Source organism: Aythya marila (assembly GCF_965140915.1).
Source record: "Aythya marila genome assembly, chromosome: 2".
NCBI lineage: Eukaryota > Metazoa > Chordata > Aves > Anseriformes > Anatidae > Aythya > Aythya marila.
The window spans coordinates 76,532,696-76,556,799 of NC_139043.1; the positions used below are offsets into that span (position 1 = coordinate 76,532,696).

Genomic DNA, 24,104 nt, shown 5'->3' on the forward strand with positions numbered 1-24,104 from the left:
GGCCTTAAAGCTATTCTATTTGGTTAGTGGGGGGGGGGGGGGGGGGGGGGGGGGAGGGAATAAAAAAATAAAGTTTGTTATAAAGAGAGCCCTCAAAAGCAGGAATGTGGAGATGAAACAAGACATTGATCCTGCCTCACTTTTTCCTAAGGTGTACCAGTTCTGTGAAAAGTTTTGTAAAGGTGTGATCTAGGTCATATCCCAAGTCCGTATCATCACTTCAATGAACATTGAAGATCACACAGGAATGTTGGTCAAGGAATCTTTGTTTTACTCTGTAAGCCAGGAAGAAATTTTGCTGATAATTCAGCTGTCTGGAAAACTGCTCTTTTTTCCTGTTGGCATTGAGATTGACATGTAGGTTCTTGTATTCATTCATGTGACCTGAGTTTAAATTCATCATGCTCATGATGTACCATGCTTGTGCTTCACCACAATGGTGTGAAGTAGCTGAAGACTTTGAATTAATAAAATTATGTCTGCAGCATTTTGGGGAAGACTTCTTTTCCAAGGTGACAGAAATTCACAGTTACAATTGAGTTAAAAATACATATTATACATAAATATATAATACTTTACGATTAAGATTGTATATTTCAAACAGTGGGGAGAGATCTCATTTCACTGAATCTTTTGATTCAGTGCAATTACTTGAGATGTTATGAGCAATTGAGAACTTTCCAGTGTATATGAAAAAGTGCCTTAGGGTGAAAGAAATTTTTAAAAGATATTATTTCTGAATTTTGAGACAGAATGAGCACCTGGTTTCCCCAGAGGGGACATTTCTTCACTGTCATCTCACCCAGTTTCATCTGCCTTATCTTCTTTTACCTTCTTCTGCTTGCACTGAGTTGATTCATCTCACTCTATAGAGAATATGTGGTTCACGAGTATCACAGGCAGCTTCCAGCATTTCCTGCACTTTCTCTGTAGTTGGAATGTCCCGCTGCTTGCCTGTTACCCAGAGCAAAGGCAATGAGAGGCAAGACAAGCATAGGTCTCAGCATAGGTCTCTTAGGTGTGGTTTTGTGAGGATTTTTTTGTTGGTGGTGCTGGATGTTTTTTTTGGTGGTGTGAGTAAAACTGCATCAGTATATTTATGTAATATAAAAAATGATGTATTATATATATCTATATGTTATATTCAATCATGAAACTTGAATGACATCATAAGGAAAGTGGAAATTTCTTTTGGGTCAGATATTATGAAGCTTCATTTTATTCTTGCATCTGATTTCTGAACTGATTTCTGTACTCTGAAGCAGTGTACTACTCTGTGTTGATTCTTGTTAATGTTATTGGCACATAAATCTATCCATTAGCTTTTTAGTATCCTGAGCTCTTTGCAGTAAAATGGTATTCTAGACTATATAGAAGTAAATATTAAAGTAGACGTCATCATATTTATACTATGCAATTCCATAGAGCATATTTTAAGTAATTCAGTAAATGTAAATTAATATGGAATGGCTCTTTTCCTTTAGATGTTAGGAAACTGAGTTGATGCATATGACCTATACAGTAGAACTGTGTTCAGGATCCGATTACATGAGAAATTATTTTACTCTTCTGTCTTATCAAGGTACCACTAGTCAGCAAAAAATGGTAGCTATATTTCAAAATGTCAAATTAATTTGTGGAAGGGGCAATTTGACTGTGTTACAGGCTATCACTTTGGAAATTGAATCTCTAGCTTGCCAATTTTACTTGATAAAATTTACTTATTCAGACTTTTTCTTTAGACTTTCTGCTGCATAACTTACAGGGTACTTACATGTGCCTCCTTTGGATTCATTGGTTAATTCACAAAGGGAGTCTTTTAAGTAAATTATGTGTTAGCTTTTTTATTGATAAAATTTCCAAAATGTGCTAGGTTGAAGTTTGGACTAGATGATCTTAGAGGTCTTTTCCAGCCTAAATGATTCTATGAGTCTAAAAAATATTACATTTTACTAAGCTCAGTGAACGTGGTAAAATCTGTTTAATGAGTCAAATACTTTAAGTTGTGATTCCAAACTAGTTGGGGATTGGGCCACATAGAGAAGTTGGTTGTTAATGGCAGATGTCATAAGCCTTTGGAGGAATATTTATAAGGAGTTTTCAGGTGTATTTGACTGCTCTTGGAGGTGGGTGAAAACCTTCTTGGTCTTGCTTTTGAGTTTTCCATGTATACAAAAACATTAAGAAGTCCCCTTGAAGAGACTTCTTATTTATTGTTTTCACATAGTAGAGTGGAGGTGAGAAGGCTAAGGAGAGCATGTTTATCATGGAAATTTTTAGTTCATCTCCTCTTGTTTTGATATCTGTCTCTGAGACAGGCATTGCCTCCTGTTTTGCTGTTATCAAAGGTGGTAATGTTTAGACTCTTCTGTCTGATAACTGCACTGAAAAATAGAGACAAGGGTTGTAGCGTTTTGCTTACCAAACAGTTCTGTTGGGTTTCTTTTACTAGGCTGATAATGCTTCTATTTCTATTTTGTAAAGATTGTTTAAATACTGTATTTCAGTCCATCGCCATTATCCCAAGGCCAGTTTTATTCTTGGTTCTATACCAAACCTTAATGGGTCTCATTTACAAAAACTTCTGAAATTTTGCATGCATCAACATACTTTACTAGCTGAACATAATTTATGACTCAGTGAATTTGGTTTTTGGTTGTTGTTTTGTTTATTTTGATATCATGAGAATAACATGAATGCAGTTTGTTCTAAACTTGTGCTGGCATATAGATGTTGCATACATACTTACGTGTGTAAAAGATGATGTTTCTTATGATAGTCCTAAATAGAGGCTGTAATAATGGCAAAAAAATATTTACATAATCTGAAAAAAAAATATATATATTTTTTTCAAGAAACTAGTATACATTTTTTTTTTGGGGGGGGGGGAGGGGGGGGTTACTTTGTGTTTGTTTGTTTGTTTGTTTTCTATATTATTCATTTTTCTAAGGATATTAAGCCATTACATGTATCTTTCTGGCAACATAGCCACAGAAGGCCTTTATCATGGGTAGAGAGGCCAACTGTATATCCATTATGAAAAATCTAGAGTGATAGCCTATAAGTAATTGTGTTATGGTTTCTTACATTTTACAAGTAAAAATATTTTTTTAAAGAAACTTTAATTTTTGCCTTACATGTAAAACAACCTCATTGTATATATTTAATCTTAATTCAGTCATGAAAGCTTGAATACCAGCTCAATGACTGTAAATTTTTTAGAGTCAGAAGCTGGAAGCACTAATTAGAGGTCTTTGTGCTTACAACTGACTTCAGAATTGTTCAATTCATTATTCTGCTTTCACAATAAATCCCCATTAGCAAAGATTACAAAAAGACTTGCCATTCAAAATGGCATGGGGCATTTTGTCTTTATTAAAATGAAGAGTCAAGAAAGCTGACCCAGCAATGAATCTCTGACAAACTCTGTGTTTAGAGGTCCTGGCAGTCTTCTGCTGATTAAGCCCATCTGTAAAAACTGTTCTAATATAAGAGCCTGATTCTGTAAGATTTTAACTATCTTAATTCCCCTTGATTTTCACAGGGTTCCAATTTTACAAAAACTCCCCATAAACAGAAGGTGATGGATCAAATTGCTGAACTGCTTAATCTATGTCCAGTCTCAAAGACTGGACCTTTCATTCTATTAAAATATTGGTACCTTTTGCTGACTGAATATATGGCATCTTTTCCTCCATCTTCTGCAGCATCAGATTTCCATAACTAAAGAGGGCCTGCAGTATTGTTCATTTCCCACATCATGAATAAGATGTTAATCTGTGAAATAGCAACAATACCTATTATTTAATTGACTTTCCCCACACACATATGCACACAACTACATTCTAAAATGGCTGATGAAAGATACATGGTATCTTTCAGACTCTCCTAGCACTTGACTTCTTCCCTGAAAATGCCTTCTATACCTTTGATGTTACCTTGGAGGAAACTATTCTGCCAGATGGAAAAGTCCCTACAAAAATAAGAACTTCTAAGTCAAATAACTAAATTAGTCATTTTTAATGACTATTGCTGTTGCACTAAATTTAAAGAGTAGTTACTTATCTAGTGAGCTGAAAGTAAGCAGGGCATGACAAAAATCTCAACACAAGAAAACATTTTAAAAAATATTAAATGTTTTTTGACTTTTTTTTTTCTAGTTATTTATTTGGAAGTTTTATACTAGTTTCTAATCATGTCTTGAAGCTTTTCCTCTGCAAACATAAGGACTAGAAACATTTTGTTTTGTTTTATTTTAAATTGAACTCTGTTGTAAACACTTTGTTCCAGTGAGCTGAGTTTTTTTAGGAAGAACCCAAATATTTTGAGACTTGCAGTATAATTTTCAGAATTGTTGATGTTGTAGTCAGGTCCAAATGTAGTCCTCAGCTTCTGTCAAGTATGCAGCAAATATATAGCATACACAAAATCAGAAATGACAATTTCTCAATGCACTTTGGTGTTGAAGAATGAGAGGGGTTTGAGGGGTTTTCTGCAAGTAAATGTAGTATTATTTCAAAAGCTCCTTATGGCTCCATAGAAGAGTTTCCTCTTTTGTCCCTCTTTCCTTTCCTCACTTGAGACCTGCAGTAGAATTAAAGTAGTATATGTATTTTACTAGCAATTTAAATGACAGTACAAGAATTTAACAACAAAAAAAAAGGTGTTATGAGACATAGCAGAAGGTAGCAAAAGTAATTGTGTTGTGAGAAATAAAGTCATTGTCTTATGATAGTAAGAAACACTACCAACTCTCTCTATCTCTCTCTCTTTTTTTTTTTTTTTTTATTAACTTGAGCGCATTTCAAAATGCCCTGAATCTTCTGTTTGAGTTAAAATTTTGTCTCTGTGCCAAACAATTGCCTTTTAAAATTATCAGTTTTCTAGTTATATATGATCATAAACAGAAATATCACCATCTGTGGCAATGTCATTCATGATGAAGATATTGTCAGAAAGGAAGTGTAAAAACTCACTCATTCTCTTGAAGTAATCCAATACTATGTGGGCTAAGTCATGAGCTAGGGTGGAAGGAACAAGTTCTTCCATATTCAAAGTTTTAATCTGTTTGCCAATTCCTTAATGTTTTTTTTTTGTTTGTTTGTTTGTTGTTTGTTTGTTTGTTTGTTTGTTTTTGTGGAAATAAGATGTATTCTCATTTTCAACCTCTTTTTTTTTCCCCTTTCCTTCCCCTTCCCCTTTCTCCCCCTTCAAAAAAACAAACAAACAAAAAAAAAAAAGTGCAAATTAATGCTGAAAGTGGATGTGTTCAGTGTGTAGGGTTATTTCTGTTTTTCTTGTATGTTTGTCCTCTCTGTTTCACAAGGAGAAAAAAGTGATTTCAAGTTGTGGATGACTTTTGAGAACCAATTTCTGTTTTCCAGTTAGTTGCATTTGTTTATTTTCCCATGGAACTTAAAGGAATAAATAGTTCTCTCAAGACATTTTCCATTTAGCAAGGGGCATTGAACTCTTCTATTTATTTATTTATTTTAAAGTTCTATTCCCCCAATTCATTCAGATATATATGCAGTCATTTTTAACTGAAACCACAGTTTACACACCCCTGGCAATTTCTTTGTGTTGGTGGCCACTGTTTTATATAATTTGTGATCACACTGTTACTATGCTACACTCCAATCTTTCCTCTTAACTTGCTGCTGGAGTTGGGTTGCCTGTGGCTCTCAGTGCGTATGGCATCTCAGCATTCAACACATATGTTATTCCTATTTCCGTGTTCTGGATTCACATTTGGACCTTGCATAATGAGCTGAAGGATGACAGTTCATCATCAGGGAGCATCTACAAAAGTATTCAGCTCAAAATAGAGTTAAACACAACAATTTCTTTCCAGTCTTGTTAAAGCTGCTCTCTTTTTTACTCCACTTCAAGCTACATCATATGAAGGTTTAGTAACTGTGAGATATTGATTTGAAGTGCAATAATGTACTTGAAGATTCACTTCTAAGACTGAGATGAAAGCTGTGTATTTTTCCCAGAGTCAACAACAATAGTGATACGGTTGTCCATACACTAAGGGTGAAAGGTTAAATACTGTATTTGTTTGTTTTCTCCCAAATCTCTATCAAAACTTTTATGTCATCTGTTCAGACTCATGGTGTCCTTTCTACATATTTGAAATGCTGTGCAATTCCTGTACTGCATGTGTGTGCATTCAGTGACATACATTGGGAGAACAGCTAGCCTATAAAATAAGATGAAATATAGCATTATTTTTCCAGTAAATATATTAACTGTAGGTAAATTACACTGTGCATTGTTCTGTTTACACTGTGAAACATTTCTTGGAATGGTCGTTGCAATGCAGCATATGTTTCTCTCTGCTCTACCCTTATCCTGTTTCAAGTATCACCATTCCAGAAAGAGTGGTTAACTGTACTTTAGTTGTTAGTTTAAAAACCTATACTGTTATTGTATGTAAACAAATGTTTGCTTACAAAGTAGAAGTGGATATACCTATAATGTCTCTGGGATTCACAGCCTCACCATGCTCCCAAGATGCAGCTCCAACTGTCAGTATTGCTCTTGCAAAAAGATTAAAATCCTACTTGCCCTTGCAGCAAAAGAGGCTGGGGACTTTACAGGAAGGGCTTCAGACTGTTTGTCTGTTTCATATTGATCACATGAAGGTGTCAGAAGAGATGGATAGCACATGATAATGCCTGCTGGAAGCCTACCTAGATGGCAAGTAACAGTATGCACTTCAAAATGTAGGGCATGCTCAGGGTTTTCCCTTTGTGCATGTAAATTGATTCACATGGGGTCTTACCCTTATGTTTCTGAGAGTAAATAGCATAAGAGCATATTGTTTGCATATGTGCTGGCTTTTCTGCAAATTCTCCCATCAATGGAAGAAAAGGTTATGCTTTATTTTAAGTAATTGATTCTATTTAAGTTTCGTTATGATCATGTTCTGACACTACTGTATTTTAATAGCTCCAAATTAAAGGTTTTGTAGTTTCTATTCCATGAGAAAATCTTCAGCAGCAATGCTTATCTGCAATTCTGTAACAGTGAAAGCAAAACACAAGCACTTTAATCCTAGTCTTTCCCAGAGATGAAAAATTCATTATTTTTTTTAGGGCAGCTGAAATAAGCAGTGGCATTAATGTCATTTGTGACAGATACATTCCTGATTGAAGTGTGGTGTTGATTTGTACTTTGAAGGGTAGTTTGAAAAAAGTTTGTGCACTTGTTTGCTGAGTTTTGTTAGTGTAACCCCTTTTTCACAAGGGAAGATAAATCCTCTCTCCTCCCACCATTTGGGCTCAATAAGACATTTTTGTTTCTTTCTGCTTCATTACAGCAACTGATATAGGCCAACTCTCTCTTTTTCCAAGGCAAGATCTATTTGGACATCTATACCTGAAAGGACATCAAAGAGGAAGGCAAGCTTTCCTAATAATAATATATATAAATTTGAAGATAGCATGGAATAGAAATTATCCCTGATGGACTGCAAAAGAAAATACAATAATGGGACAAAGGTGCATGATATGAATGTAATATCTGAGGTCTCTTTATGTTGTCTTTCATTTTATTTTGTTTTTGCATGTTTGGACTGTAGCCTTCTGGGGACAGGAGTTTTCCGTGCTATGGAGAGAGAGAGAGACAGAGGCTTATTACCACAGTTATTACTAGAAGACCAGCTGAGGACACGGAGAGCAAAGGTAAAACAGCTCCCTTGCACTGGAAAAGGATAATAACGTGTTGGAAGGAGGCCAGTTCTTCCTGGCTTGGAAGAATTTACCTATCTGTTCTGTGTTGTTGATCATTTCCCCCTCACAATTATGTTCTAAGTGCTGTCTTGATGTGAAATGTCTTGTTTTTCTTGTTACTTTTTGAATGAAGCCTTTTGGTCAAGGTAGCCTGCAAAGTAGTATAGCACAAAATTGTGATGGAAGAGTTTGGCTCCCTTCGCAGTCTGTGAGATAGCCTTATGTAGGTTCAAATCATGCTGCCTCAGTTTACCAGTCTGTCAATTGAAAATGAAACATACTGGGGAGAAATGTCATACAATCCTTATAATGATACATAATTTGAAGATGAACATCTAATATTGTAGGCACACAATGGAAGGTGTAACAAGAGAAAGGGCAAATCATAAAGTTAATTGCCATATAACCTTAAGTACTCCTTGTCTCCCACAGAGTTATTATATTTCATCTTCTCACAGGTTTTGTTCATTTTTTAATTCTTGCTCCAGGTATCTTTAAAAAGCCCATATCAAAATTTCTACATAATGCAATGGCCATGATTATAAACTCTTAAGTATTTTACTTGTTTATACCCTGCATATGCCAGTTTGGTATGTGTTATTGTTTATATACATTAGAGGAAGATCATTTCAACCACACTGTACGGTCCTGTGCACAGTGAGTCGTGTATGTGTGTGTGACCTGAGGGATTTTAAGCATAGCTTCCTAAGGAAATACGGTTATCTGCTCACAGTTCATCTGTCAGTAAGTTTTGAACTCTTAATTGTAACCAAATTTTGAATGCGATTAGGTGCAGGAGGTAGCAAGCAGGTATTATTTTTGGTATTATTTTTGGCAATTAGCTGTTGCTAAAGATGCTGAGTATTTGCCATGACAACTGACAACACTATTCTTCCCGCAAGCCATGGCAAGTGGGCAAACCATGGTCTCTGGACCACGTTGTTCCTTTCCTCTGGGTATAAAAAAAAATGAAAAACTCAAGCTAAAGTGCTGGGAAATAAGAATGAGGAAGAGGAAACAAGCTTCATCTGTTGAATTATTTTTTTTTTTCTTTTTCCAGTTTTTTCCACTCTATGTCTTTCTTTGTTATAGATTCTATATACTTTCCTTTTCTATAGATCTTTATTTTTATAGCATGTATTTCTTCTATAAGTACTCCTTTGCAGCTCCATTCTTTGCCAGCTTTGCATCAGTTTTGACTACTCTATTTCCATCCAGTAATTTTCTTCTGTCACTTTGTGAATATCAGACTGTATTGATTGTATATTCTGATCAATGGACTTATGTAAATTTATCATGTCCCTAACTATTCCTGAAATATAATGCTGCTTGCCTTTTTAGGCAAAAAGCCTCCTGATAGTATACAGGCTTTATTGTGTGTGTGTGTATATATACATATTTTTTTTCCCCACTGGGAATATTGAATTTGATATGTTTTGAACAAGCCTGAAATGTTCTAAGCCAACATCAGAGCCAGCTGAATCCTTACTAACAATTTCTGCCAGGCTTGCAAAGTATTTGCATGGACTTAGAAAACAGATCACAAGATTATTCAGTATGACTCTCAAAGTATGCAAATGTTGCCTTTAAGGAGTAGATATATGAAGAAAATCATTTGTTCTTCTTGTTCATCTTAAGAGAATATTTCCCATGTTTCACTCTTTTCTATAAGTAATTAACAGGAATTCTTTTTATTTTCTCCCACGGTAGGTTCAGAATTATTATTTTTTTTCTTTCTCTCTAGATATTTTTCTCTCTTCTGTCTTAGTTATTTATTTAATTATTTATTTCCCTCCTCTACTATTCTCAGCTTGTTTATTATTTGTATCTCTCTTGGGGCAGTCTCAAATATATTCAATTTTCATGGCAAATTTTATTTACAAGTAAATAAAAATTAGTTCAGGATTTGGCCTAGAGAATAATAAAACTAAACAAAAAATAAAATAAGATAAAATAAAATAAAACCGTGTAAATAATAAACATTTACTTAAATTCATCACCTATGTTTTCCTATACTGGACCTGAAAAGGAAGTATGGATCAATAATAGGGGAAACAGGAAAAATATGGAGTTCTAATAGCCTCTTATGTCACTAATTAATTTTAATTTCCTATTCTTCATAGATCTTGGGGTCCAGTCTTGTTTATGCAACTTCGTGAAGGACAAAATTCCTAATCTTCATGGAGGATAATTCATCCAGGACTCAAAGAAATTTATTTTTCCTTAAAATAATATATTATTCTTTTTGTTTATATTTTAATAAAATAGCAATAACAACAAAAAAAAAGAATCATCTTAAAATATGTCCTGGTCATCTTAATACTGTGTAACAAAGACAGCATTTAATTAAAAAGCAATAATTATGGCTGTAAATAGCTACTTACTAGTTTTTTGTAGGGTAATATGCTTAAAAAATATACAATCTATAATTTTATAATTTGATCAAGACTGACTCAAATGCTTTATTAAGAATTGTTGTAAGAAATGAACACAATGGAAACCACCCCTTCTGTGGGCCAGTTAAGAAATGGTACTGGTCTTAGAATGAAATCCTGAGACTCTGTTTAAGCTTCATTGATTTTATTGTGAGTTGCAAGAGCTATTGAGAATAAAATAGATACCTTTGAATGTTCAGCAACAAAGCAGCAGCTCCTGTTTCTGTGTTACTCTAGTGACAAATGCTGCTTGGCTTCTCAGCACAAAAGAGAAACTATTTTAACAGATAGAGCTCATGCCTGCAATTCTGATGCTGCCAAGCTTGACAAGGAAAATCCTACCACTTCTACTTTCCTCATTGCTGTTGTTGCTGTGGCCTGCTTGTAATGGTGCAATAGTTACATTAAAAATATCTGTGTATAGAGTTGAGAGTCAGGACTCATAAAGGCAGACAGCAATTTATAAGAGCAAAGTAATGGCATAAAAGTATGGCATAAAACGTTTCAGACATATCCCATGAAAATAAGAAATGACTGTTACCTAGTTTTCGCATATGGTATCAGAAACATTCCCTGATAACAGCGTAGCACATGGTCACCCCCGATCACTTCCATTACCTATTACTCATGTTCACCCATTAAAGTTTATGCACTATTTACAGCTATAAATGAATGTCCCGCACTGCTTTTGAATATTAAATTGCAAATATATCTCAGCTTTTTGTTTGTTTAAAGTGCATGATGATTTTCTCTCGGACTGTAAGTACTTAAGACTCTCTTTTAAAGTCCCTTTACCTCTGTGGCATTTCAGTTAATTGCATAGAGAAGGCACTGTTCAGAAACAGTTGCTTTTATGCTGAATCTTTCTATGCTTTCTGTGTGCTTCTACTGCAAAACTAAATGACCCTAATAGAGTGTTCTTAAGAGAAAATGCAAATCATCCCTCCATTCTCTTATCACAGCCATTAGTTTCTTCATTGCATAGTGATTTCTTTCTAACTTTTAAATTCATTTTTGTTAACAATCATAGTTCATCTATGATTGTTAACAAAATCATATCATATCATGATATGATATGATATCATATCATCATATCATATCATCTAATTATATCATATCATATCCTTGCTGAATAATGAAATATAAAGACGTAACACGGGATTTCTGAAAGCCTCCATTGTTTCCGTTCATCTCAAATACATTTACAGAAGTCCATTGAGCTATGTTTCGTTTGGATGCAGCTCCCTCGTTCTAAATCAATACATAGGAATGAAGTTACAGAATGCACCTATACTGTAATTTTTGCAACTTTCACATATGTTTGTCCCTTTAGCTGCAGAGCAGGGGAGTAACATCACTACGCTGTTCTGCATAGGTTGTGAATTCCGGGCTGTGAACAGTCATGCATGACTGATATATTTTTGAAGCATCATGACAAAATTTTAATTGGTGAATCTGCCTGAATTTTGAAAAAGATATAATTCCCAGTTCATTTGTTCCCTAAACTCAGTTCCCCAACCTTGGGAATGTCAAAAAAAAAAAAAAAAACACCATAGATTTTTTACTTTTTTTTTTTCATTTTAAGACTGACTTTTTCAGTAGGACATGAATCCCTGTGAATATATGGTTTTGTGTAACTAAAAGCACTTAAAAATATAATTCAAACCGAAATGGGTAGCTAAGCTAAGAGTGGGATATTGCAATTACTCTTTGTAATATTTTCTCTAAGCTTTTAGTACTTCCTGGAATTTTTTCAATTCCAGCTACTCGTTAGCACTTCATCACCTCATAAAAGCTATATATATATATATATATATATATATATATATATATATAAAGAAAGGAAGGAAGGAAGGAAGAAAAAATTCATAAAAATAGAAAGAACACATTCTTTCCTTGATTCTTCCTAAAATCAGAGTAGTGATCCATACCAGAAGGAGAGCTCCTAGCAAGAAATATTCAAGGTGTTCCATGCTAACTAAATTTGTATGACTGCTCATGCAGGGAACCATGAAATTCCAGGAGGGTAACACAAAGAACAAGGTCACTCAGCATGGTTTTCACAGCTTTCTTGAAGATAGACACAAGAGGATGGGCTGTGTGAATATTAAATTTTAAAAGCCCTTTATACTTTAGGAAGCTTTTAGAAATATAAAAAATTTAAAAGGGTTTATAGAAACTATATATACACTGTCTTCAAAAGAGCTTGAAATATGTTTGGAAAGATCAAAGAAGAATATCTTACATTATCATATGGTGGGGGAAGGAGAAGTGAGGGAGGAGAGAAAACAAGTGTCTGGTGTTCTGTGTTACAGGTGAAGAACAGAACTGAGGATAAAGGTATGCTTTTCACAGTCTTATCTGGCACACACTATTTGCTGTCTTCACTTTTATATCCATCTGAGTGCTACTTAGAAAAATGTAGAAGGAGGTGGGGTGTGAAATGTCTGAATAACCCATGATATTCTGTGGAAAAGAAATGTGCCAATTTTAGTACTTGAATGGCTCTAATTATCATATTGTGGGCGAGAGTGCTGAAAGCTTAACATTTCAGTGAAGTATGGTGGGATTATACAATGCAAGATGTTGATATGTACCTGTAACTTGCATGAGATGTAATGTGACATTAAAAGCAACAACAGAACACTCTTTGCCTTTAGGCTAAAACCATATGTGAAATTTAGGACTGCTCTAAAGGGCCTTTCATAAATATTGCATGAAACATGTTGCAAGAGGCTTGAACGGTGGTACTTGACAGTTCAAAGAGTTCCTTTGGTTTTACTATGGCAAGTAAGCTTCCAAATCTAAGATTGAAGTCCTCTCCACTTCTAAGCAATTACAACATCTTCCAGAACATTCTAGGTGATATTCATTAAGATTGTATCTTTTGATCATTTCTTCTCCACTCCCCATCCCATCCCCCTTTAAGACCTGATGTCAGGTTAAATTTAGTTCATGTTTTAAGTTTAAAAAGCTTCTCAACACCCCACCCCCAATATAAATATATATATCATTAATATGAGAGAAATCAATAACCTTACTTCTTTTTATGTTCTTGTGTTTGCAACTGTTTGCAATTTTGTCATTCATTGTCCAAGCAGATGGATTTAACTACGTCCTCCTCGCCCCCCCAAAAAAGTCAGTCAATTGCTTATTTTAAGTAATTTCTGCTTGCTGCTTCACTTCCATTTTGTAGATCTCCATGTTTTTTTGTTTGTTTGTTTGTTTGTTTTTTCCATAACTATTGGTGCTTTGTTCTCAGTCAAAATGATTTTAACTCCAGTTTATCTTCTTCTCCAGAGACATATTCAGTTCTTGACCCAACAAAATTAATTCCATCTCAAACGCAAATGGTGCCATATGCTAGTCTTTCTTCTGTTAAAGTCACTCTCACCTCCTAAACCATCATCATTCCTGTTTCTTAGCACTTTTTGTCTTGCTATACTAGGCTCTCCTGCACCTGCATACTGCATTTTGGTCAGAACAGGGCTTTTTCCGCAAAGCATACAGGGGTTGTTGGTGGAGTACCTCTTCTCCCTCTGCCTTAGGCACATGAAGTGGCACAGTGGCTGTTACCATGCACTGCAGTTTGAGGGCGACAGGCCTTCAAACTTCAAACTGTTCCAGTTTGGCTGTGGTAGCTGTTTTTGAGTCTGGTTCCATTCCTGGCCCATAATGTGAAGCCAGGGACAGTCTAAAAATGTTTATTTTGTTCTTTTGTGGAGCCAACTCTTTTAGCTAGAGGACTGCTTACCTAGTGTGTTGTTGTTGTTGTTTTTTATCAATATGAAATTTTAAGTAAATGCAAAGGATACAAAAAACAGTTGTCTCCACTGTCTCAGTTTGAAACTCCTGAAGGATAAAATTCATTTGTCTTCAAGAGTCATATTTCAATTTTTTAATATTACCAGAACATACAGATGAGTAACTATGCTTATTAAAGGTGGTCAGGCACCTTATATATGTGACTGCTATATACTGTGTTGTTCGTGAGGCTCTTTATGATCTACTGAAATCTTCCAACAGGGGTGCATTGTCTCACAAAGTTAGACCTTTCATTACTGTGCAGTTCCTCTCCCTCCTTCCCTCCTTATCTTATATAAAAAGTATTTTTCCCTGTGGATGATACTGACATATTTTACAAACTGTTTAGCAATTACTGCATACTTTGAATTTGTTTAAACTCACAATAATCCTTTTAAGTATTCTCTTAAAATTGGTATGTGCATGTGGAGATCTGTCTTTCTGTCTGCCCTGTGAAGCACACAGAAGTGCTGCACATCATATTTATAAGCTTTGTCTTGAATTCTTTCTACAGCTAAGACTCCCACTGAAGCTATCAAGCATGTTACTTTCACAAGGAATGCAGACTCCTACTCAAAGTGAATATTTCTTGTTACAGACCAAGCCAGGGGATGCAAAGGGAATACTTACTGTTGCCTTTAAAAGTTAGTCAAGTTTTAAGTCTGTAAGCAATAGCATTGCAGTAGAAGAGAAAAGGTGTGCAATGACGAGTAAGCCTCTGCGTAAGCAAGCCTATTCACTTCTCACTGTATTTTTCAAAAAAAAAAAAAAAAGGAAAGAAAAAAAGAAAAAAATAATTAAAAAAAAAGGAATAAGATGAAAAAGGAATGAGATGGTTTCTGTAAAAAAAAAATGAGTAGAACAAAGGAAGAAAATACTCCTTGTGTTGAGGTGTGTCTTCAGCTAGACCACTCTTATGAAGCAGACATGCCAGATATGCAGATATGCTCACTTGTATTTGGGTTTAGGTAAATGCTTTTCCTGAATGAAAGTGCTTTTTACTGAATGTCCTAATTACCAACAGAGACTCCTGTCAGACCCAAGTTTACCATTTGCTTGTTTACTGTGTCCACATAGGGTTCTGGCTTAAATATTTATTCAGTTTGCTAACCGTGCAAAGTCAAAATGCAATACTGAAACGAAAGCTATTGAAATGTTTTAAATTCTGAAACCAATTTTGGCTTCACCAGATCAGAATGGTTAGTTGCTGTAGCAACAGCATCACAGGGGGTGAGGAGAATTAAACATCATTACAATCAGTTTTGGAGGAGTATTGAATAGCTGCTCAGAGCTTCTTCTCTTGGCATATGGCAAATTGAAAGGTTCATAACATTGTTGCAGCAAGAGCACAAACTGAATGGCTGTTTTTCTTCCCCTGCTCCCTCCCGGGGACAGCAGATTAGCGGCCTTCCTACCAGTGAGAGCCAGAATAACAAACTCTTGTTTGGTGAAAGATAGTCTAGTGGTTAAGAAGGATAAGGAGACTTTGGCTTCCACTCATGAAACATTTATCAAGCCAAATTCCTGCAAGTAATATCCTTTAACTGCATATGGAGAGTGAAAGATAATGGAGAATGTTTGAACTCTATTAGCACAATAAATTGCATGACAATTTGCAGAGTTCTATAATGCCAGCTAGTGTTAATATGACACCAATGGATGCTAATCAATTTGGAAAAACAAAACAACAACAACAACAAAACAAACAAAAAACAAACAAACAAACAAAAAAACAGAAAATGTGAAGGGAAGTTTTGCTATCACATACCTTTTTACCTTTTTTTTTTTTTTTTTTTTTTTAAGGAAACAGTAACAAAAACCTAAGTGTTCACTATGTTAAATGTATTATGTTGGGGGCAATGGAGGGGATTGCTAAAATATTGTGGAACATGTAGTTCTGTGACTACACTAAATGAGGTAGGAATTACGGCAAATCCAACATTTTTATTCATACGAGATTTTCAGATGTGTGTTGAAATTTCCTGCCCAACAAGCATGCTAAGAAATCTCAGTTAATTCTTTGATGTATGTCATGCCATAAAAACACAGGAAAACCACCGTAGTTTTACAGACAGAATCCTGTGATGATGATTTCAATCATTCCAAATGAACAATCCATTTTAAGTGCATGGTTTGGCTGTTAGTCTCCACTTGCGTTTGCACACTTTACTCCTTTGTCCTTTTGACTTTGTATCCACCACCAATTAGGGTAAAGGAACTGCCAAGTGGATGGTCTATTTATTTATTTATATATCTACTGAACAATTTATCTCTTGCCTTATCTGAATACACCAGATTTTTTATTTTTTATATTTTTCCAACATACATAAATGAAAAAAAAAAAAATCAATAGTGATAACTGTTACATTAATATGTAGTCATGGATATAAAAATTAAAACTAAATATCATATGCTTTGAATAATGAGACTCTCTACTTAATAGCACTTACAAAGAATGAAGAACTTTTTATAGCAAAGACAGTTGTCCTGCTTCTCACGTGTTCAAAAGCTATGCATTACAGTTTGAGGGTACATACTTTGGGACAGTATCTCATGAAGGACTTGGACACCTTCCAGTTAAATGTCACAATTTTTAGGGGTCTGATATTTAGGTTATTATCCCATTATTGAGACATTGTCAGCTCCTTTATTTTGCTTTGGTAGCATCCTGTTTTCTGTTTTGAGTGATTCTTGGAAAATGGATTTCCCACAGAAGTGGTCATTTTGAGCACTCTGATGAATAACAGTTAAATCCTGTGTTGTTTATTTCCTGCATGCCCCAGATCTGTTCATGCACAGAGAGCTTGGTGTGCCTGTGTCAACTGACTATGCAGCACATGTGCAGAAACTCTGACGACTGCAGCACAAAGACATTGCACAGCTACAGGAAATATTTAGTAAGGAAGTTTCAGATTCCTCTGCCTCTCTTGGGAAGGCAGACACCTGTTAAACTCTCTTTTAAAGAGAGTACAGAGTACCCAGTTCTTTCCTGAAAGAAAACTAGTGGTGCTTTTTATTTATATTTTTAAGCTAATAGAGAATTTTCCCAGACAGCAAGGTCAGTTGAGGTCTCTGCTTCTGATAATTGCTGGTAGTGAACCAAATCAGTATCTTTTACCTCTTGCTCTAACCACAAAACTATTGCAGGGGTAGGAAGGGAAGGTGGAAACAGTAGATCGAATGGGAATGTTTCATTCTTCTCATTAAAAGTCAGTAGCAGTTGAAAGAAAAGAAAAAAAGCAATACAAAACAAAGCCAAAACCAAACAAATAAAAATAAAATATATTTTTTTTAATAAAAAAAATACCAAAAAAAAAATTAAAAACCACAATAGTAAGTTTGCTGAGATGGGAAGAAAACTCTGAAATTAATATAGTTTTGGTAACCTACTTTTTACAGCACTTGTTTGAATCAAAGGAAGTGCAGATTCTGTTCTGTGGTCTCAGAACCATTCTGCCCCTGTCCCCTCCAAATATTGTTTCAGGTAATTCACAAAAAAAAATCCTTATATTAGGGAATGGACTTCGTGCTCATAGGCTAAATAGACTTAACAGACTGTAAAGGCTTCCTTTACAGTCAGGAAGCCTTGCAAATTAGGTGGCAATACCTAAGTTCCTTCTTTTTCTTTCTCTTTGCAAGGCTCATGATTTTGTACCCCTGAATGACTAAAAGATCATCTAATATGATGATATTGCACAAATTCACAGCAGCATCCTGTAGTAATGCATTTTTTTTCTCCAGTACTTATGCAAAGGCACTTGACAAGATCATTTCTACACCTGAAGTAGACTACAATTAGTATGCTATAGATAGAAAAGTGTGTAATATGTGCAATAGATATAATTTGTCTGTTGTACCCTAGAGGATTGGTTCCTACTCTGGAAGAATTCTTGAATAAAGGTATCAGATGGATGTGCCAGCTCTCCTCAATAGAGCTATAGTGAGAAAACTGATAACTCTGTGTTCAGTGCTTTATCTGCTGTGGGCAGTAAATAATTTATGTAACAAAAATTAAACAAAATGTGAAGTAACTCTCCCTTTATGAAGTCTGCCACACTGTGCATGGAATGGGAGGTCTTCTGGGGAGGGAATATGTAAACAGCCATTAAAGACTGTATTATAATACCTATACACTAGGGGATAAAATATAGGATCTGCAAGCATATTTATTTGGAGCATCTCCTAGCTCTCCATGAGCCTGATTTTCTTCCAGAATTATTTGCAATTTTTGTTATCTGCTGTCTTTTCAGTGTGATTTGCATTTCTGCTGCATATAAAGAAAGGGGATCTAACACATATTTCTGTTAATATTATAATTTTACAGCTTTTAAACAAGGAGAAATAAATACAGTGTTTTTGTGCATTCTGTGGTACCACTATAGAATATAATAGTTCAATTAGAAGGAGCCTATGGAGATCATCTAGTCTGACTGCCTGACCTCTTTAGAGCTAATAAAAAGATAAAGAATATTATTTGGGGCATTGTCAAAACACCCCTTGAACACTGACAAACACGGGGCATCAACCACCTTCCTAGGAAGCCTGTTGCAGTTTTTGACCACCCTCATAGTAACGACATTTTTCCTCTTGTCCAGTCTGAACTTTCCTTGATGCAGCTTTTTGCCAATCCCACCTGTCCCGCCATTGGTGACCAGGAGCAGAGACCGACACCTCCCTCTGTGCTTCCCCTCCTCAGGAGGTTGCAGAGATCTATGAGGTCACCTCTCAGCCTCCTCTTCTCCAGATGAGACAACCAAATGTCCTCAGCCTATTCTCATAGGACATATCCTTAATAACTTATCTTAATATATTTTTTATATTGTGGAGCACAGAACTGCATGCAAAATGTTAAGCTGCTAACTAAAGGTAATCAAAACTGCAAAAATTGTACCTGAATATTAATCAGAATTTTGATTTTGATGGTTCCCAGTTCAGGCATATTCATGAACACTTTCTTCACATTTTTACCTGCACAAACAGTTTTAACCTACTACTATTCATAATGCATCTGTACCTCAGTAAGAGAAAGGCTTTATGTAAGTGCCTGAAATGTCATTTGTTGTTTTCTGTTTATTATTTTTCTGCTTCAGTAAGCTGCAATCAGTCAAAGACCAGGAACAATGCTAAGTCATTTAATTTTGTTACTGTTGCATGAATGTAAGACTTTGTGTCCTTCATGTCTTTTTTCTTCTTATGGCATGATGCAGTACTGATGATTAGTGTCCTGACTTGGGTGTATCATAAAAATCTGCAACTCATCTTGTGTCCCATGGTGTAGGGTAGCATGTGGAGGAAATGTTCTGAGGGCCCTTAGAATCAGGCATAAATTGATTGTGATCGCAGGCTGAGCACAGTTAATGATTCCTGTGTTCTATCTTCCATTCCACTCCCCTTTTTCATCAACAGAGGGAAAACAAAAAGCAGATTTGACAACAAAGTACATGATATAACTGTTGAAAAAACAAAGCAAATGTCTGATGATGACCTGCAGACAGAAAGATGCTTGCTTAAGCTGCTGGTTATGAGATTCACTATTATTCAGAGTCCTCATGCTTCAATGGGATAAAATTTATCCTTTATGAATGCTTACAAATACCATAATAACGTTCAGAAATTAGAGTTTGTTGAAGAATGCTCAGTGCGACTGGATGTTGAAAAGCATTTGGTTAGCCATATAATTGTATTAGATTTACCAAGTAGCTTTTAACCATTATATTTAAGTTGAATAATTAAGTTGAAGCTTCAATACAAATAAAACTTAGAATTAAGAGCACAGGATACTGAAATTATGGTAAAACTGAGTTTAGAAGAAAGGTATGGACAGTGATGAAATTTGACTTCAAAATCTAATCTCTTAACAAATACAACAAATGATTTAGGTATTTGTTTTCTTTTTCTATTCCACAGTTTGCTATCTGGGAAATAGGGAAAATGTTTTTGTTCCATACCTAAAAAATATCAGAGTGAATCAAACAACATAGAAATTGCTTTAAAACAAATAAACAAACAAAAAGACAGCTTCCTCCCCCCAAAACAAAAATTAAAACCCTAAGACAGATGGAATAAATCATAGAATGAATAAACTGTAGTAGAAAATAACAAAAGAAAAATACACAAAATATATAGATTATTAATCTATTAATCTATTATTAAAAAATAAATAGATTATATTACTAATATGCTGTTATTATTTATGAAATAAAATTAAAGATATTACTGCCTACACAGTATTTACCAGTTAATGGAGTTCTCTGTCACTGTATGGTTAGAGGATATCATATATAATATAGAGCAATCTAAAATAGTTTTATTTTTTACATTGTAGCCTTCATTTTATTAAAGAGGATAATGGTAGAGTAAAACCAATTAAACAGCAGTGATCTCTGTTGTCTTTGTATTGTCTCTGAAGTCAAACTAGTTCTGTTAAAATTATTTTTTTCAAGGTGATACAGATGCTTGTGTGTACATCTAGTTTTAGAACAGTTTCAGAATGTCTTTTGTTCTTAGTTTTCAGAATGTATTTTGCTAAAAAGACGAATAAATGTCTGCGTTTGCTGGCTTTATAATGTGTATATAATAAAAAGAGGGAAGAGCTTACTCAAAAACATACTATTGATGACGGCTGTTTAACAAAATCATTAATTTTGTTAAATGTTAACAGCAATTTTTTGCCAGATTAATGGTTTTAAACAAAACCCGTGAGAATTTAATATTCACAGGGACAATCAAAACTATGTATTGATTATGAAAATCATGTTTTCTGGTTAATTATGTGTTTCTAAAATCCTTTAAATCTTTAGATTCAAAACTGTATGAAATCTGAACCTACCAACTGTTCAATTTAATGGTGGAATGTCTCTTAACATAAATATGAAAATTCAATCAAATCTGTGCTGGTATATATATTTTTTTCCTTTACTGTTAAAGCAAAACTGCTTAATTCATTAAAAACAACTACAAATAAAGTGCAATGTCTTTATTCAGTTACACATCTGTCAGCAATACTGGTCATAGTTTAATCAGAAACATCAGAAAAATTGTTGCCTCTTAGCAGAGTAGCCCAGAAAATTAGATTCTGCCATCAGAGTGGTTCCAAAGAATGTTTATCAATACGTTGATAGCTGCTTTATATATATAAATATATATATATTCTGTTTAATCAGAAACATCAGTAAAATTGTTTCCACTTAGCAGAGTAGCCCATAAAATTAGATCCTGTTTTGCTGTATATATTTTTTAGTCATTTTTAATGAGTTACTTAACAGAGGAAGCAACAACAGAATAAGTCTTTTACCTGTGGTTTCAGAAGTGTAGCAGATTTTCTTTAATATTTTTACTGTTTTTTTTTTTTTTTTTTTTTCTTCTCTTCTTCTAGCTGATAATATTAATGATAATAAAACAAAACTTCATATTGTGATCAATCTCTGCAAATACAGACTGTGCCTTTCAACTACAAAACATAATTTAAGTTTTCACAATATCTGAGAATATTCCCATGGTGATTTACCAGTAATCCAGCACTACATATATTCTACACCCTTATTCAGTGCACAAAAGAACTTGAGTGCGAAACCAAAGGCATTTTTTGACATAGCAATTCTAAACTTTCATAGCCTTTTAAAGAGTAAATATTAAACTGTAAATAAAAATTGCATAACTTTACTAATTATGTAGTCAGGTGGGAATTTACTTCCCTTGTGTCATGCTTTGCAAATTGGTAATACACATTTAATATATTTTGTGTATGGCTTTTGTGACCTTTAGTTTTTCATACTGTCATAAAACGACTACCTACAGAGAGCAATGTGGGATGTTTTACCAGAATCTCCCACAGGTATACACTGTGAACTACAAAATCTAGTTTAAGTCTTTGAAAAAGAAATGAAACATCCTGCCTGCTTGTGGCTTATTTCTTTCCCAGCCTTTCCTCCACAGATTCCTCCACCTTCCAGACAGATACAAGGAGCTTGCATCCTTTTATTCCCCCACCTCACTTCTCCTTATTATCTTTTTCTCTTTCTTCTTATTTGTTTATTTTTAACTTAAAAATATCTTTCCTCCCCTGCAGATACCTTTCCCAGAATGCATATACTCTTGATTCTGGACAAGACAGAGAAGGTCAAGAAGAAAACAATGTAATGTGGAAGTAAGCTTTCTCTTAGAGCTCCGTCTCAGTGTAGGTTCTGCTGTGGCTTCCATAGAAACCACTTTCTCTGAAGTAGTTAGTGTCCTCTTATTTTTGGCTAATGAAGAGTCCTCAACCTCATTTCAATACTTAACATTGTTAATAATCCCATCTTCCTAACTATCTCCATAGCAATTCTAGTTATCACGTAGTTACTTTTCTACAAATCTAACTCATTTTTGTCTTTCAAATTTTGGTAACTTTGTGTTGATAAAACTTCTGCCTATAAAATAAAAAGATTAAACTCACAATCTTCCATTTTCTATGCTTAACTGTATAGTCTTCCTCTGTTTCCTTGTCTACACTAAATAGGTTTCCAATATCATTTTACAATAATAAATTGTAAATTGTTTCTGTTACACGTTTTAATGAGAGGAATAGCAGGTTAAGGATTTAATTGCTGGTATTAGAATTACTATTAAGGCATCACTTCATGAAAAAGATTGACATCGTTGTGAATGAATACACAGATAATGTAAAATAACTGTATAAAAGGCACTTTTTTTTTTTTTTTTTTAACAAATTGAAAGTAAAACTATGGTTTTAGCATAGCTGTACTTAAATGATGGTTGCAAACCTAGATGTGCTTTCTGTTTTTTGACTAGATACATCGATTTGCTGTGAAAGGATATAATTATTGGTAATACTGCTCTTTAGAATGAGCTGAATCTGGCAGTAGCATTTATGATAGCATTGAATTAGTATTTTCAGTGGCCGAGTGAATAACTCTTGGCTGTGGTACAAAATCACTAGGGAGGCTGGGGGAATTATTGCTGAACCAATAAAGACTAACAAAATTATTAGTGCATCCTTACATCTACAAGCTTTTCCCAATGTACAGGGAGTCACTATCCTTTTCACCGGAGAATAAAATTCAATTCCCTCTAACAGTAAAACTAGTCTAAAGCTGTACTGCATAAAGACTTGGAGGGTTTTGTCCTCATGATGCATGTGCAGAAGGACGTTGCTCTTTTCTAGAAATTAGTGCAGAAAGACTTCACAGAAAAACAGAACCTAGGTTCAGCCTTTTCTCAAGAAAGATAGACTGTACTTTCTATTCACCTTGCTCCTCCTCCCTCTTCTCCCCTGAAGAATAAACAATTAACTGTAGCTGAATTTTAACAAAATCTTAACTATAATTTAGTGAAGATTCAGAGCATGCCATATTTGGTTGACATATGTATATTTGCATTTCAATATCCTTTGACATTGTTTCTAAATTATTAGCTATTCTGTGAGCATAACTGATTAATTAGATGTAATCTTAATGGCAAGGCTTAACATGTTTTAATACAGATAAATGAAATAGAAAGTATGATTAATAAGGAGAACTGAGAAGTATCATGTTTCAGTCAAAGCATGGACACAATTTACCTTTGAAATAAGGGTAAAAATAGGCATTCATTTCAGATCTCCAAAGCTGACATAAACAAACCATGTATTCTGATATATCATTATTGAACTAAAAAAAAAAAAAAATCTTTTCAATGAAGGATGCTGAAACCTGCAGTTCAGATGAATACAGGATAAACTGCAAAATATTTTAACATAAATTTCCCACAAAATAAGTTATCATAGATGAGGTACTGTGAAAAGTTAAGCTCTCTGCATCAAAGCTATCCATGAAGATTTAGTATTGAAAGTCTTCTTGTGAAAATATGCTGTCTTATGGTGGAAAATTTGAGTGTCTTGTAGACTACGAGTTTGAAAATCCCATTCACTCCAGTCTTCCACTGGTTATTCACTCTAAAATCTTGTCTTGAACTGACCCAAGAATCACAGAGTTAGGCAACAGTATTGAACTAGCAATCTGAAAATAGGTGACCAAACTGTAAATTGGCCAAGTATATTCTGTTTGTTTATGTTGCATATATTACATGGTACTATCTAGTGGCCTCTTTGGCTTGTATCCTCACGTTCACACAAGCTGATTCAGGCAGA

General features: G+C 34.5%; 1 long non-coding RNA gene across 1 annotated transcript in view; it reads left to right on the forward strand.

Moving 5' to 3' along the window:
- The first annotated feature begins 7,277 nt into the window (after positions 1–7,277).
- The window catches only part of LOC309875258, a 62,748-nt gene continuing 45,921 nt past the window's right edge, over positions 7,278–24,104 (forward strand). Inside the window, exons 1-3 of the long non-coding RNA XR_014317005.1 lie at positions 7,278–7,409; positions 7,589–7,691; positions 22,047–22,124. This is a non-coding gene — a long non-coding RNA (uncharacterized lncRNA). The remainder of the gene's footprint in view (positions 7,410–7,588; positions 7,692–22,046; positions 22,125–24,104) is intronic.